Source organism: Artemia franciscana, chromosome 10, assembly GCF_032884065.1.
Source record: "Artemia franciscana chromosome 10, ASM3288406v1, whole genome shotgun sequence".
Lineage (NCBI taxonomy): Eukaryota > Metazoa > Arthropoda > Branchiopoda > Anostraca > Artemiidae > Artemia > Artemia franciscana.
Window position 1 is genome coordinate 43,139,399 of NC_088872.1, and position 14,215 is coordinate 43,153,613.

At 34.7% G+C, this 14,215-nt stretch overlaps 1 pseudogene; it reads right to left on the reverse strand.

Annotated features, from left to right (window-relative positions):
* Positions 1 to 908: 908 nt before the first annotated feature.
* The window catches only part of LOC136032477 (cytochrome c oxidase subunit 2-like), a 52,628-nt pseudogene continuing 39,321 nt past the window's right edge, over positions 909 to 14,215 (reverse strand).

Below are 14,215 nucleotides of genomic sequence, written 5' to 3' on the forward strand. Positions count from 1 at the left end.
GCTAGGAATAAGTGAAGATGAAAAGGTGACGTTGGGTAACGAAAAGATTGATCAGGTGGTTAGCTTCACTTGCCTCGGTAGTATTATTAGTAAAGATCATGGGAGCAGGGAAGATGTCAAAAGTTGAATAGCTATGGCTCAGGGTGTTTTTTCACAGTTAAAAAAAGCTTGGAAGAAAAGGAAGATAAGTCTGCAAACCAAGATTAGAATATTGGAAGCTAAAGTGATGACACTGGTCAAATATGGCTATGAAGCATGGGCGCCCCGAAAAGCGGACGAAAATTTACTCAATGTTTTCCAGAGAAATTGTCTTCGGATTGTTCTGGGTACCCGGCTGACTGACCGTATTTTAAACGGTAGGCTGTACGAAAAATGTAATTCAATCCCACTTTGTAGGGCAACAAGAAAAGAAAGGTTGAGAGGGCTACGCCACGTTCTGCGGATGAAGGATGACAGATTGCCGAAAATTGTCCTTGTTGGCGAACCGTTTAGGGCTACACGGAAATAGGTCGTCCTCGTCTGGGTTGGGAGGATGTTATAAAAAAGATTTAAAGGAAATGGGAACTTCCTGGGAGGGTGTAAAGAGAGAGGCCTTGAATAGATTAGGTTGGAGGAGGAGGGTGCGTAGCTGTGTTGGCCTCAGGCGTCTTGGTACTGCAGTGAGTTAGTAGTAGTACTGCCTTTTGGAAACTTATGATCAAACATACAAAAAACTATAGTTATAAAGACAAACTATAGAGACAAGGTAGATTATAACTCAAGGAAGCGGTATTATTTGAGGAATAAGAGACTGCCACTGGCTTCTTAAAGTTGACAGCTTTATATTTATTAATAAACTAAGTTTCTATACCATAAGGGGTAATTACCATATGAGAGCTTAAGAGGCTACCCCTTGACCTTCAGCCACCCTATGAAATTTGCAACTCAAGTCACTTTAGAAAGTCACTTTCTCCAACAGCTTGAATCACAATAGGTAAAAAACTATGTCCAGATCCACAAATTTCAGAACACTGCCCATAAAATACTCCAGGTATATTTACTAGAAGTCTGGATTGGTTAAGTCGACCTGGGACGGCATCCATCTTAATACCTAGAGATGGCACGGCCCATGAATAGATCATCATCTGAAGTAATCATCAGACGGATAGCTTGATTATAGGGCGCTGGTATACGATTGTCCACATCAAGTAAACGATACATACCAGTAGAAAGTTCATTTGAAGGGATCATGTATTAATCAAATTAAATATCATCAAAATCAGAGTAGTCATAAGATCAGTATCACTGATGTCCTGTTACTTTAATAGTCAGAGCAGGATTATGACTCTCATCAATTAAATAAAGAAGCTGAATAGAAGGAAGGGCGATAGCTACTAAAATAGTAGCAGGAATAACGGTTCTAACCGTCTCGATTGCCTGACCATCAAGTAGATAACGATGGAGAAATTTATTAGAAGACAACGGAGCTAAAGAAAGCCGACAAGAGAAGTAATTAAAATTACTACTAGTAAAGCATGGCCATGGAAAAAAATAAGTTGTTCTATGAGAGGTGAGTTCGTCTATGAAAATACCCTATAACTTACAACTCTAGCCCCAGGGACTGGGGAGGGGGGCTACACCATCCCCGAAGACGTTGTTATTTGAGATTTAGATTAACTTGAAGGTAATATCTATCTTAAACCTTGATTGAATGCCTTTAAGAGGGGGAGGACAGCTAAAAAGGCATGGAAGGTGAGTTGGTTTACTTCCAGTCACTTTGAACCTTAAAATAGGTACTAGATCTTTCAGTTTCTAATTCAATGAGTCCCCTCAAAGTTTGTACGGCTAATTCTTCCACATGAAATGGCTCTGGCAAAAAAAAAAAAAACAAAACAATATACTGGAGCATTATAGCTCTTAGACAACGGCAGAGCGTTGCCTCTGGAAGTGAGAATTTCAAATTGTGTATGTACTTATTTCACTCGTTTTAATTTTCCCGAGTGTTTGTTATCCAAGCAAAGATTTTAGATAAATATGCAGTTTCGTAAAGACCTATCGATGACTTACTAAAACCTACCCTTAACGCCTGTGGCGTCACTAGCGCTTTATTGATAAATAGGCAGGCTTTTAACCATGCAGGCATTGTCGAATTGAAGTTTTTTTTTTAATCTATAGGCAATGGAAATATTTACTGCTGTATATTAGGAGGATTGCTTCTATTTGTAGGTCTTCAGTATCGGTTCATTTTTAACTTAACAGCAACCTAAGTTAATTTCTGATTGCTTTAAGTTTTTAACCTCATTCTTTAGTATCCTCTGTAAAAAAGGAAAATGACTAAAATAACTAAATAAGTTATTTTAATAACTAAAATATAATAACTAAATTTTAATAACTAAAAATAAATTTTAATTTTAATATTACACAGTGTCCATCCCTTCCCTTCTTTGTCATCTTTTGGTCTGCCTGGACAAAACTTTTAGTAAAATCACTTATAAAAAACCTGATTTTTAAAAATCTTACAAACTTATTAAACTAGCCTGAAGATTTCAAGATTTTTCCAAATTTTAGGTTTAGAACATAATGAGACTGAAACCTAAAGTATATTGAAGTAATTTACTTATTATATACTTTTCAACATTGAAATATGACTCAAAGGGTGCCTTACTTAATTAAAATATAAATCACATAGTCACTTATTTTTCTAGAATGCATGGGAAATTTCATTTAAGCGTAAAATTTAAACACATCTTCTTAATTTCAGCAGTTGAACATTAATCACACAAGGCATGAACGGCTTATCTGCAAATCGGGAAATATGATAAAAACGGGATTAATTGCTTGGCCATCCATTCAAATCCAAGTGGGGTTAACAAATCATAGTAAAGTTCCTTATTCAACAAATTTGTAGAAGAAATAAAAGAATTTTGTCAGCTCTGAAAGGCCCTTCTAAAGTCAATTATAGTTTATTCTTACATGTGTCATCCCAATACTAGGCTGAAAATAAATTGGTCTCACAATGGGTTTAACAGCAGCCGAAAATTTATTTGACTTGCCACACCTGCTCATAACCCCCATTTCTCTAAAATGGGGATCATTAGTATCATTTTTTGACAGGGTTCATCAAAGTAGTTTAAAAGTACATCGGAAGTTTGGCCTTTTCGATTCCGATTAAAATCTTGCAAATTGGTCAAAGAATTTTAACTAACTTCTGATCGATTTGGAGGGTATCAAGTTGCAGTGAAACTTAGGCATTAACAATTTGGATTAACACTATACCCCCTTCAGTAATCTTTAAAGATTGTGTGCACTGATTATGAGTGTACAAAGATTTTACCGCACAATTATAGAAATTATTTACTTAAGAGAAACTGGATAACTAGTAAGTGTTTTTCCGGTAGTTTGTGCTCGTAGATAGTGACCAGATAAGGTGGGGCATGGGCGGCTTTGCGTCAAAGGCTAATCAAACCGTCTGCATAATTATCTGTGTCTTGTCATATTAGCATTTTCTGAAAAATCTCACGGAAGTAGTATAAATAATGCTAAAATATTGGGACACAAAGTAGTTTTAGAGCAAACCGGCGCAATTTATTCCCCTTGGAAGGTCTACATGGTTAAAAGCTTTTTTTTCTCAAATTCTTGAAAAACCCGTGAAAATACATTCATACTCCCTGGAAAATCCACTAGATCAGAGGGACCGGAAGGAACACCCTTCCCCTCTTCCCACATTCTTTGAACGCATTTTGGTTAAAAATATCTTTAGATAAATATCTCTTTTATAGTTGGAGATAAAGTTTTTGGAGTCAAAGGGGTGAAAAACACAGGCTAATTGTATTAAACACATAGAAAATGATTTGGGTAATGAAAGAACCCCAAGATATAAGGGGAGAACGGGCTCAAATCTCGGGCATTATATGCTCCTTCTTGTTTTATACCGACTTGAGTGTCGGAAAATTAAAAAGCACAAAGATAAAATGTAACTAAGTCAGGGCACTTTGAAAGTCTAGTGCATTATATTGAATTAGCGACAAAGGAAGCTTTTTTTTTATAGCTGAAATAACAAACGAAACTAAGTTTTGAGAGCTCAACCTATGGCTTCTCTCGACTCAGCGGTTAGTAACTATGAATACAGATATACACAGGTGAATCCTTAAGCAGGGTATCAGTAGAAATTCCCTGTGGAAAAACTGGGGGAGGGTCGCTGTTCGTCAACCAAAGTACGCTTTCAATTGCATTGCAGTGTCTTCATATCCAAAGATACGGTGTCTAAAATTTCCGAAAGGAAACCAGATAAAATGTTTATTTTAGATACATTTATACAGAACGAGAATTTGAAATTCGGCTGGTTTAGAAATTACCCTATCCCTTCCTTCCCTATCCACGATCATAAAATTAGAGTAAAAATATTTCAAGATGTTTATTAATAAGTGGAACAACGTTTAATTTTACTCCTCAGTTGGTCGACAAAATTGAACAAATTTTACTGCTGAAATACGGTTTGTCAAAATTTGTACTAAACATGTGAAACTTAAGCTGTTTTTAATCATGTTGCAGAGCGAGTTCTGGAGGTCTAGTTTTCTTTTTTCTCATCTCTGGTAGTTAATAGCTCCAAAGGGACAAGAAATGAAAATTAGAGACTCTTTTGAAATATGGGGATTACGAAACGGAGAAAAGAAGTTCCTCTTATGTTTATAATTTTCCCCGTCAGTTCCTGAAAAATATATATATATTTTTTATCACAGCCATAACAAAACATAAAATTAAAACAAGTCGAAAGTAAACTTCTGACGGATCATTTGTTGTCGCACCATGTGTGCCTTATATCTCATTAATTCACAGAAATCTAGGGAGGGGGTATTTTTTAAAATCAATGGGGATCAATTTCGCTGTTTTTTTCTTTTTTTTTCAATAAAACACCTAAACAGGCATTTTCAATAAAAATAAATACCTAATAAAAGATACGTTTTAAAATCTCGGAGAGAAAGACATTTGGGCCATTTGAGTCATTTGGGTGTCCAAAAGTAGCCTAACATCTGCGGAGGGAAGGGGGCAAAAGCACACTCGACAGAATTTCAGACAAATTTTCCCAATTGTGTCTTTTGGTGGTTTGTTCCCAATCTAATCTTACAGTAGGGGCTTCATACTTATCAAATAGTTTGTGGCAACGAACAATAGTAAGGAGCGACCTGGCTCAGTAGTTACCAAAACTCTAAAATACGGGAATTTTGATACCAATAGTTACATCGAAATAATCGTATTAATGTTGATTTCCAATATACAAGTTTCATCAAGTTTAGTTTTACCCATCAAAAGTTACTAGCCTGGGAAAATTTAGCTTATTTTAAAAAATAGAGGCAAACACCACTTAAAAGTAATATAATCTTAATGAAAATCACACCATCAGATTCAACGTGTCAGAGAACCCTACAATAGAAGTTTCAAGCTCCTATCTACAAAAATGTGGAATTTTGCATTTTTTGTCAAAGTCAGATCATGGATGCGTGCTGATTTTTTTTTTTTTTCCAGGGGTCATCATATCGAGCCAGTGGTCCTAGAATGCCGTGAGAGGGCTCACTCTGATGGAAATTAAATGTTCTAGTGCCCTTTTTAAGTGACCAAAAAATTGGAAAGCATCTAGGCCCCCTCCCACGCTAATTTTTCCCCAAAGTCACCGGATCAAAATTATGAGATAGTCATTTTATTCAGGATAGTCGGAAAACCTAATAACTATGTCTTTCTGGACGACTTACTCCCCCACAGTCCCCTTGGGAGGGGCTGCAAGTTACAAACTTTGACCAGTGTTTAGATATACTAATGGTTATTGGGAAGTGTATAGACCGTTTTCAGGGGGATTTTTTGGTCGAGGGAGAGGTTGAGGGGAGAGGGTTATGTGGCGGTAGCTTTCAATGGACAAATTCTTCATGGGGGAAGAAAATTTCCATGAAGGGGGCTCAGGATTTTCTGGTATTTTTTAAAAAAATGAAAAAATAAATATGAGAAGTTTTATCAACGGAAAGTAAGGAGCAGCATTAAAACTTAAAACGAACAGAAATTAGTAAGCTTATGAGGGGTTCATCTCCTCCTAATATCTCGTTCTTTACGCTAAAGTATTTTTAGTAATTTCAACTATTTATTCTACGGCCTTTGTGATTCAGGGGTCATTCTTAAGGAATTGGGAAGAATTTAAGCTTTAGTGTGAAGAGCGAGGTATTGACGAGGGGACGAATCCCCTCAAACACATGGTGAAAATATACGAATATAGAGGCTCGTTACGTAAGTTAATTCGTAAGTTACGTATATTTTTACAAATAAAAACATTCGTAAAAAATTAAAAGCTCTAGTTGCCTTCTTAAGTAACCAGAAAATTGGAGGGTAACTAGGCCTCTCCCCCACTCCTTTTTTTCAAAATAGTCCGATAAAAACTATGAGAAAGCCATTTAGCCACGAAATAAATTAATATGCAAATTTCGTTTCAATTATTCATGTGCGGAGAGCCAAATTCAAAACATTCATTAATTCAAAAACGTTCAGAAACTAAATAAAAAAACTAGTTTTTTTTACTGACAGTAAGGAGCGACATTGAAACTTAAAACAAACAGAAATTACTCCGTATATGAAAGGGGCTGTTCCCTCCTCAGTGCCCCGCTCTTTACGCTAACGTTTTTTACTTTTTTAAAAAGTAGAGTTGAGAGTAAGAGTCAAACTTTAGCATAAAGAACGGGGCGTTGAGGAGGGAACAGCCCCTTTCATATACGGGGTAATTTCTGTTCGTTTTAAGCTTCAATGTCGCTCCTTACTTTCAGTTAAAAAAAACTATTTATTTTTATTTAATAATAGATATAAGAGTTAGGCAAGACCTGCAATTCCGGTGGTATTGCTTACCACATGAATTATAATTAGTCTAAGTATATGATCTAAATACAACTTTCGCTAGCAGTGATTTTACCAAAAACAGCCTATTTACTATTTACTGATATTTGTTAATAAATAAATTAGTGTCTATAATCTAGTGTTTATAGTTCAACCTGGTTTTTCAGATAGTGTGTAGTTTTAAGGATAGTGTAATTTGTTAACATTTTATTAGTAATAATGAAAATGTTAATTAATTAAATAAAATGCTGAAAATATTAGAAGATCAGAGCTAATTGATTGAGTACCATGGTCCATTTTTTATTGCAGTTTATTTTTATGCCAACCGAAATTTTTTTCTTTTTGTGAATTAATGAGTAAACATGACGAGTAAGTGATGTATATGAATTTTACTGACTTAACTTGTAACTTGTACCAAGATTAATATATATATATATATATATATATATATATATATATATATATATATATATATATATATACATATATATATATATATATATATATATATATATATATATATATATATATATATATATATATATATATATATATAAGCATCGTTTTTATTGCAATACAACAATTTACTTTTCTAAATTGTGTCTACATAAAACTTATGTAGACATAAAGAATAACTTTTAAACAAGCCCTTAAGTTTCTCTTTAATGTGTTTTAATAGCCTTCTAACATCAAAGAAAAAAAACATCAGTGCAACTGTTACTACTGCTGCTACTAAAAACCCATTACAGCACAAACAAGCCTGAGACTTGTAGCCGAGAATGCAGAAATTGCCACCGAAAACCTGAGGAATACTACAGATAATATGCAAAATGGAGCCAAGATTTCAAAAAAAGTAACCAAGATTTCAAAAAAGCTTTGCTTGTTAACAAAGGTCAAAAATACAAAAAATGAATTTTTTTTTTACCAAAATTTATTGATTCTTCTGCGAAGAGGGTGAAGTCTTTCGACAAAACTTGCAAATGTTTTCTATATACACAGTTATTAAACGCCCAAAAAACTTTCAAAAGCTGTCAGTAACTAGATTAATCATCATAAATTTTTGATAAGGTTTTTCTGACTCGAAAGACTTATACGAATGTAAATGAAAACTGCATAAAATTCCAGACAAATAGCCGATTATCAGGAAGAAATCTGTCTCTAACTTCTGTGACATTCACCGTTTTCTATCGAATGTTTGCCCTGTTATATTTTTTTCTGGCAATATGGAAAGGAATTTTTTACGATTACACTACTTTCCTTACCTTGCTTATCCCAAGGAAAGTACTTTGCTATTTAATATCTAGATAAATTTCTAGTCCTATTAGAGCCAAAAATAATCAACAAAACAGTTTTAGTGTTAAAAAATGTGTGTAAATAAAACTGAACACTCCGGTAAAATACGATAAATAAACGCTTTTTGAGGATTTTTCAGACTGGTTAGGAGTTTCCTAACCGTAGAAATTTTCCCTCTCCTGGCTACACAAATGGAAGTATGATATGTATTTTCAGGCAACCGTTTGCAAACTTTTACGATTTTCCTTTCCCCTAAGAATGGAGAGGGGTTGTGGTATTTATCCCCTGTTTTCTGCAAATGACTCAGGAAAACAAAACCTCAAAAAGGTAGTTCAAATAAGCATGGTAAAAAACGGACAAATAAAAATCAGCCCAAATGGTGCCCTAAAGGTGAATATGGTCAAATAAAGAAGCAATAATTTCAGGATTTAACCCAAAATTCTAGATGGTGCTGATTATCTTTCTCCTGGGACTAGATTTAACCTCTGACCTAACTAGTCTCGGACTGCAATTGGTTGAAAACCTAAAAAAAAAATATTCAGATGCTCGGCTGTCGCATCTTACGAATCCGTTTGACTTCTTTTTAGGGGAGAGGTGGGGAGTAGAAGGATAGCTTATATATATTAGTACTTAGTAGCAATCAGGTACACTAGAGCCTGTTTCCATAGACGGGGGTTAAAAATTACTCAAGTTCTTGGAAAAATATAGCTTTTGTTCACACCATTGATATTTTAACTGAACAGTTAAATAGATGCAATCTAAGCTCAGATTTGTGCAATCTTGGGTACAAGGCTTTTGGCTTCTGGAAAATTTTTATCATTTTAGATGACCAATTAAAAATTATATAAAATTAAAAAAAATAAAATTTTTAGATACTATCCACTATAATAGTGGAATATCGGGCTAGTACAAAAAAAAAATCTGAAACACAAAAGAAACAATCTGTGTTACATTTTATGCAATGTATGGGACGCGTGCACTCGGTTCCTTTTTGTCTAATTTTAATCAAAATGGAATACGATATAAGACACTCTAACTATCTGTAAAATCCAGAGTTAAGAGTGTCTTGCCTTCCCATCTGATTCAACATTCTCCCATAGCCCTGGTTGTGTTCCTTTGGACAAAGTCCATCAGTGAGATCCTGAATAGGAATAGGGCAAAACCCTGCTTATCTCCTGATTTTAAACCAAAACGACTACTATCCTTACTTCCTACCTTAACCAAAGGAGCATTTCAATGTTAGTTTAATTAATTGTTATCTAATATATTGTAAAATAACCCTCAGGTGTCATAAGAAAAAAATACGGAAGAATTTCCACGAAAGTTTCAATGGCATGGCCTTCTATTGGATTTTTGTTCAAGAGGAGGGTGAGGGAGATCTAACAAAATAATTTCCATTTAAGAAGGTATCTAACCAAAGAATTTTGTTCCTACAGGGAAGGGTAATAACTTTATTTACTTACATTTTAGAGACGAATGTAAGAGTCGGAAAAATAACTTTTAGTTTCTTAGGCGAAATAGTGAAAATGGTTTGAAAATTGAGAGTAGATGGTTTATTCTATGTTTTGATCAATATTAATTGTACATTGGAAGGATAAACACTTTCATCATATTTATTTTAAAAGTGAAGATGAAAAAGTCCAAGAAAATATGTGCACATGGTAAAGTTATCGTTGCGTTGAATGCTGACAAAAACAAATATCTGAACCATGAAACAAGTACTAGTGATAACACTATTGGAAATGTATACGTGCGTTGTTATGAAAGTCAACGATTAGATTTCTTTGGGCTACCAAAACAATTCTAAATTGCTGGTGGTGGATATGGGGGAATGAGACATCCAGAGATGATACTATTCAAAGAAAATGCAAACATGAAAATAATAGTTGATGACAAGAGACAGCTTCTTACTAGTGCTTGTGGTAACATGTTATCTGTTGATAGATCCTGTCAGCACCGTTCGTAGGTTGACATTCAAATGAAATCAAAGAGAAAAAGAAAGGCCTACTACTGCACCAATATCATAAACCATATCTTGTCTACGTGCCAGAACTGTTACCTTTGTAAAAATTAAATAAAAAAATAACTGATTTTTTTTAGCTAAAAGTAAGGAGCGACATTAAAACTTAAAACGAACAGAAATTACTCCGTATATGAAATGGGTTGTCCCCTCCGCAATTCCTCGCTCTTTACGCTAAAGTTTGACTCTTTGCCGAAATCCTACTTTTTAAAACAATTAAAAGATTTAGCGTAAAGAGCGAGGGATTGCGGAGGGGACAACCCATTTCATATACGGAGTAATTTCTGTAATTTCTTCCGGAGTAGAATAAAAAAAGTATTGGAATACAATATAACAACGGGGTATAAAGATGAATCAATGGAAAACAAAGCGCATGTGAACATTATTACTACCATTGATCATATGCCAACAGATATATTCAATGAGCCCAATAATTAAAATCATGAAATGTGTGATGCGATTGTAGCTTAAACCATATTAAAACTTGTATATGACCCCAAAATGGAATAAGTGCCAATGTCAAGAGAAAATCTAAGGAAGTATATTATTGAATGGATTCAAAGCATTCATTTTATTTTTATGATAATATTCTATATGTCGTTATTTCAGTAAAAACATTCTATGCATTACTTTGCTATTTTTCCACTATTTTAGGGTACGCTAGCAAATCGATCGCTTAGAATGTATATTAGAAAGTCAGGCTAAACAACTAGTGGGCTCATAGGAGGTATATTTGAAACTTAGATAGGTTAACAGGCCTTTTAATAGACTATGAGAGAGATGATCCAAAATCCACACAGACAAGCAAACACCCACCCAGAAACACAGGCAAAGAGAGTGAGAGAGACAAACAAATATAAAAACACACAGAATCAGACAAAGACAGTTACTGGGGCAAGAGAACACCCACCCAGAAACACAGGCATAGAGAGTGAGGTAGAAACAAACACATACGAACACAAAGACTCAGACGTACAAATTCATCAAGAAAGGCACTGGGACAAGCAAACACCCACCACGAACGCACAGGCACAGAGAGTGAGAAAGCAAAAAACACATAAAACACACATATTCAGGCATACAAACAGACAAAAGTAGGCACTAGTACAAGCAAATACCCTGCCAGTCACACAGGCACAGAGAGTGAGAGAGAAATAAAATACATATAAACACACAGATTAAGACATACAAATAGAAAGACACAAGGACAAGCCAACACACATCATTCTATTTGTTTTGAAAATACCTTTGTTGTTGCCTCTGTTAAAGGTCTCTTTTAAAATTTTAAGAGATGCAGTATAAATAAAGAAATTTATGCACCAAAACTCAGCCCTTAGTTGAGAAAAAGGAGAAATTTATTTGGGCCCCATTAACAATGAAACAATCAATCCGCAACCTAGCCAAATGTTAGATGAGACCAAAGCTAGCAAGTGATTGGCTTTAAAAAAATATTAAATAAAATGAAATCAGATTTGACTTAAGTTGGCTGGCGTCCCAGAAACAATACATTTATTGCCTAGAATGTATTTCTAAGAACATAGTACTATAAATGACTTGTTGTCTCAGTCGAGTAATGTGTTGTTCTTTTATCGTATGATATAATTTGTCTCAAGTTCGAATCCTACATCAAACATATATTTCATAAAATCAAATGGAAAACTGTTTAGAACCTAAAAAAAAATTGTGTCATTTGAAAAGAAAACATGCAGCCATCGATAATTGTAGTTAATAATAACGTCATCTATGATTTTGGTTATGTAGATGGCAGCATTGGAGGAATGTCCTTTTTGTTTAGTCTTTTAAAAAAAAGTGCTGGTACCGGAAATCAAAGGGGGTACATGGCACTTAAAGTCATTGACCTCATACTACTCTCGTTTTTATTTCTTTCTATTTTTTTTTCTTATCTTGCAATATAATCCCCTTCCCGAAAAATTCTCCAGGGACAATTCTATCCTCACTGAAAATCTTCCCCCCTGAAAAATTTCTTGTGGACAATTCCACCTTTTATTCACAATAGCATAATTCCATTTGTAAAATACTCCGATTTCTTGTCGTTTTTGAATCTTGCTGAAACCCCACTCACTATGGACATTTTTTTTACCGAGATTCTTCCCAACCCTAGTGGAAAATTGCTCTCTCGGAAAATTCCCCCATGGAAAATCTCTTCCGTGGAATTTCCAAAAAGAGAGTTTATCTCTTTGAAACCCCCTCCCCGACGGAAAGATCTTCTAGACAATTTCAAACCCCCTGAGAATTTCCTGGAACATCCCAATATGTAAAATTGTGTCGACAAAGGCAAGTTAAGACAAATATAAAGAATTTCATATATGAGTTCCAGCAAATTCCCCCCTGTAAAGTTTTTTCTTGGAAAGTTTACCCCTGGAAATTTTCCTCCCTACGAAAAGCTCTCCTTGGAAAAATTCACCCAAGCAAAAAATACCCCCCACACACAAAAATATGCCCGTATATTTCTAAATAGCAAGTACTACACATAAACAATAGGCAGATTTTGCAACTTACAACCCTTTTCCCAGGGGCTTTGGGGGATATGTTGATGATAAAGGCATGTTCATTGGGTCTTTCAACTATGCTGAACAAATCTGCTATCTTAAAATTTTGATCGGACAACTGTGGGGATAAAATGGCTTGTGACAGGGGGCTAGTTGCTATGCAATTTTTTTGTAACTTTTTTTCTGTTCTACTTTACTGAAAACCAAATACATACTAAACCCTAATCATGTTAGTTTCTCGTCGTTTTGAGTTTGAGTCTGTTATTTATTGTAATTTCTGTTTGTTTGGGTTTCATCTATTTATTGATGGTGATTTGTTGTTGTTTTACGCTTGGAAGAAGCTTTATTTCTGCTTATTTTTGGTTTAAAGGAGCTTTTCACTTAAAAAAAAAAGTTTTGTGTAAAATGTTTTTTAAATTAATTCCTGTTAGTTTTGTATAGACATAGTCTTTTTCATGGACAAATAAAATTATCCTTCAACTTTTTTTCGGTTTACTCTCTATAAAAATCCATAATTTGGCTGGCTATTTGTATATTGGAAAAAAAATTTCAACAGTTTTTAACAATATACGCCTAAACCATTTTCAAAATCTGGCTAAAAACAGTATTGCTTGTTTTACTCTTTTGATTTAGTTAAATTGTAAGAGCAGAAGCAGTAATAGTAGCAGCCCTAAAAGTTTCAGCTCAATACCCTCAGTCGCTCTCGGGATGTTGCTGAGATGTATTATTGGCAAACAGCACGCACAAAGTACCTTTTGATTTAGTTTCAAAGCAACATATAGTTATAAGGCAAAATGGGCAAATTGCTTAACTGTGGGGGGTGGATATACCCAACATCTCTAAACCATAGTTACTGGACCGTTCAACTATGCTGAACAAAATGGTAATGTCGAAATTTTTATTGGATGTCCATATAAATTAATGTCGGGGAGGAGGGCTGCTTACCCTCCAGCCACTTTTGACTGCTAAAAGGGTCACTAGAACTTTTAATTTCCAATTAGCTCCTTTGAAAGAGTCTCTTATATTGATATCTATGAAAGCGCGGTGCCACCTATGTTTATATTCCCTTTTGAAAACATGCCTGCATATAGTTTTTTTGTTTAATTGAAACTCCCCTAAACATTTCCTGAAAGCTTCACTATCCTTAGTTTTACAATATCCTTAGCGTCATTAGTTAGAGCAATCAAAGTAGAAGAATTAATAGCATAAACATAGCGCTTTCTAGCATTTGTATCCCCTCACTGATTTTAAACGCAGCCATAAGGGGTAAACTATTAGCACTACTAGCCCCTCAAGACGTCAGTACGCGCACCCGGGTCTGACGCAATAGCGCACGTGTATAGTACACCTACGTAATAGGGAGTGTTTTCAGAGGTTTGTTAGGTCATAGGGAGTGCTTACTTTTGCATGTTACATAATAGAGAATGTTTAGGATTTCTTCAAATGTTACATAATAGGTCTGAGGTGTTATGTAATAGGGTTTAATTTAAGACTTTTTTCTTCAAGAGTTTTTTTTTCAAAAGGTTTCAAGACATTTCAAGACATT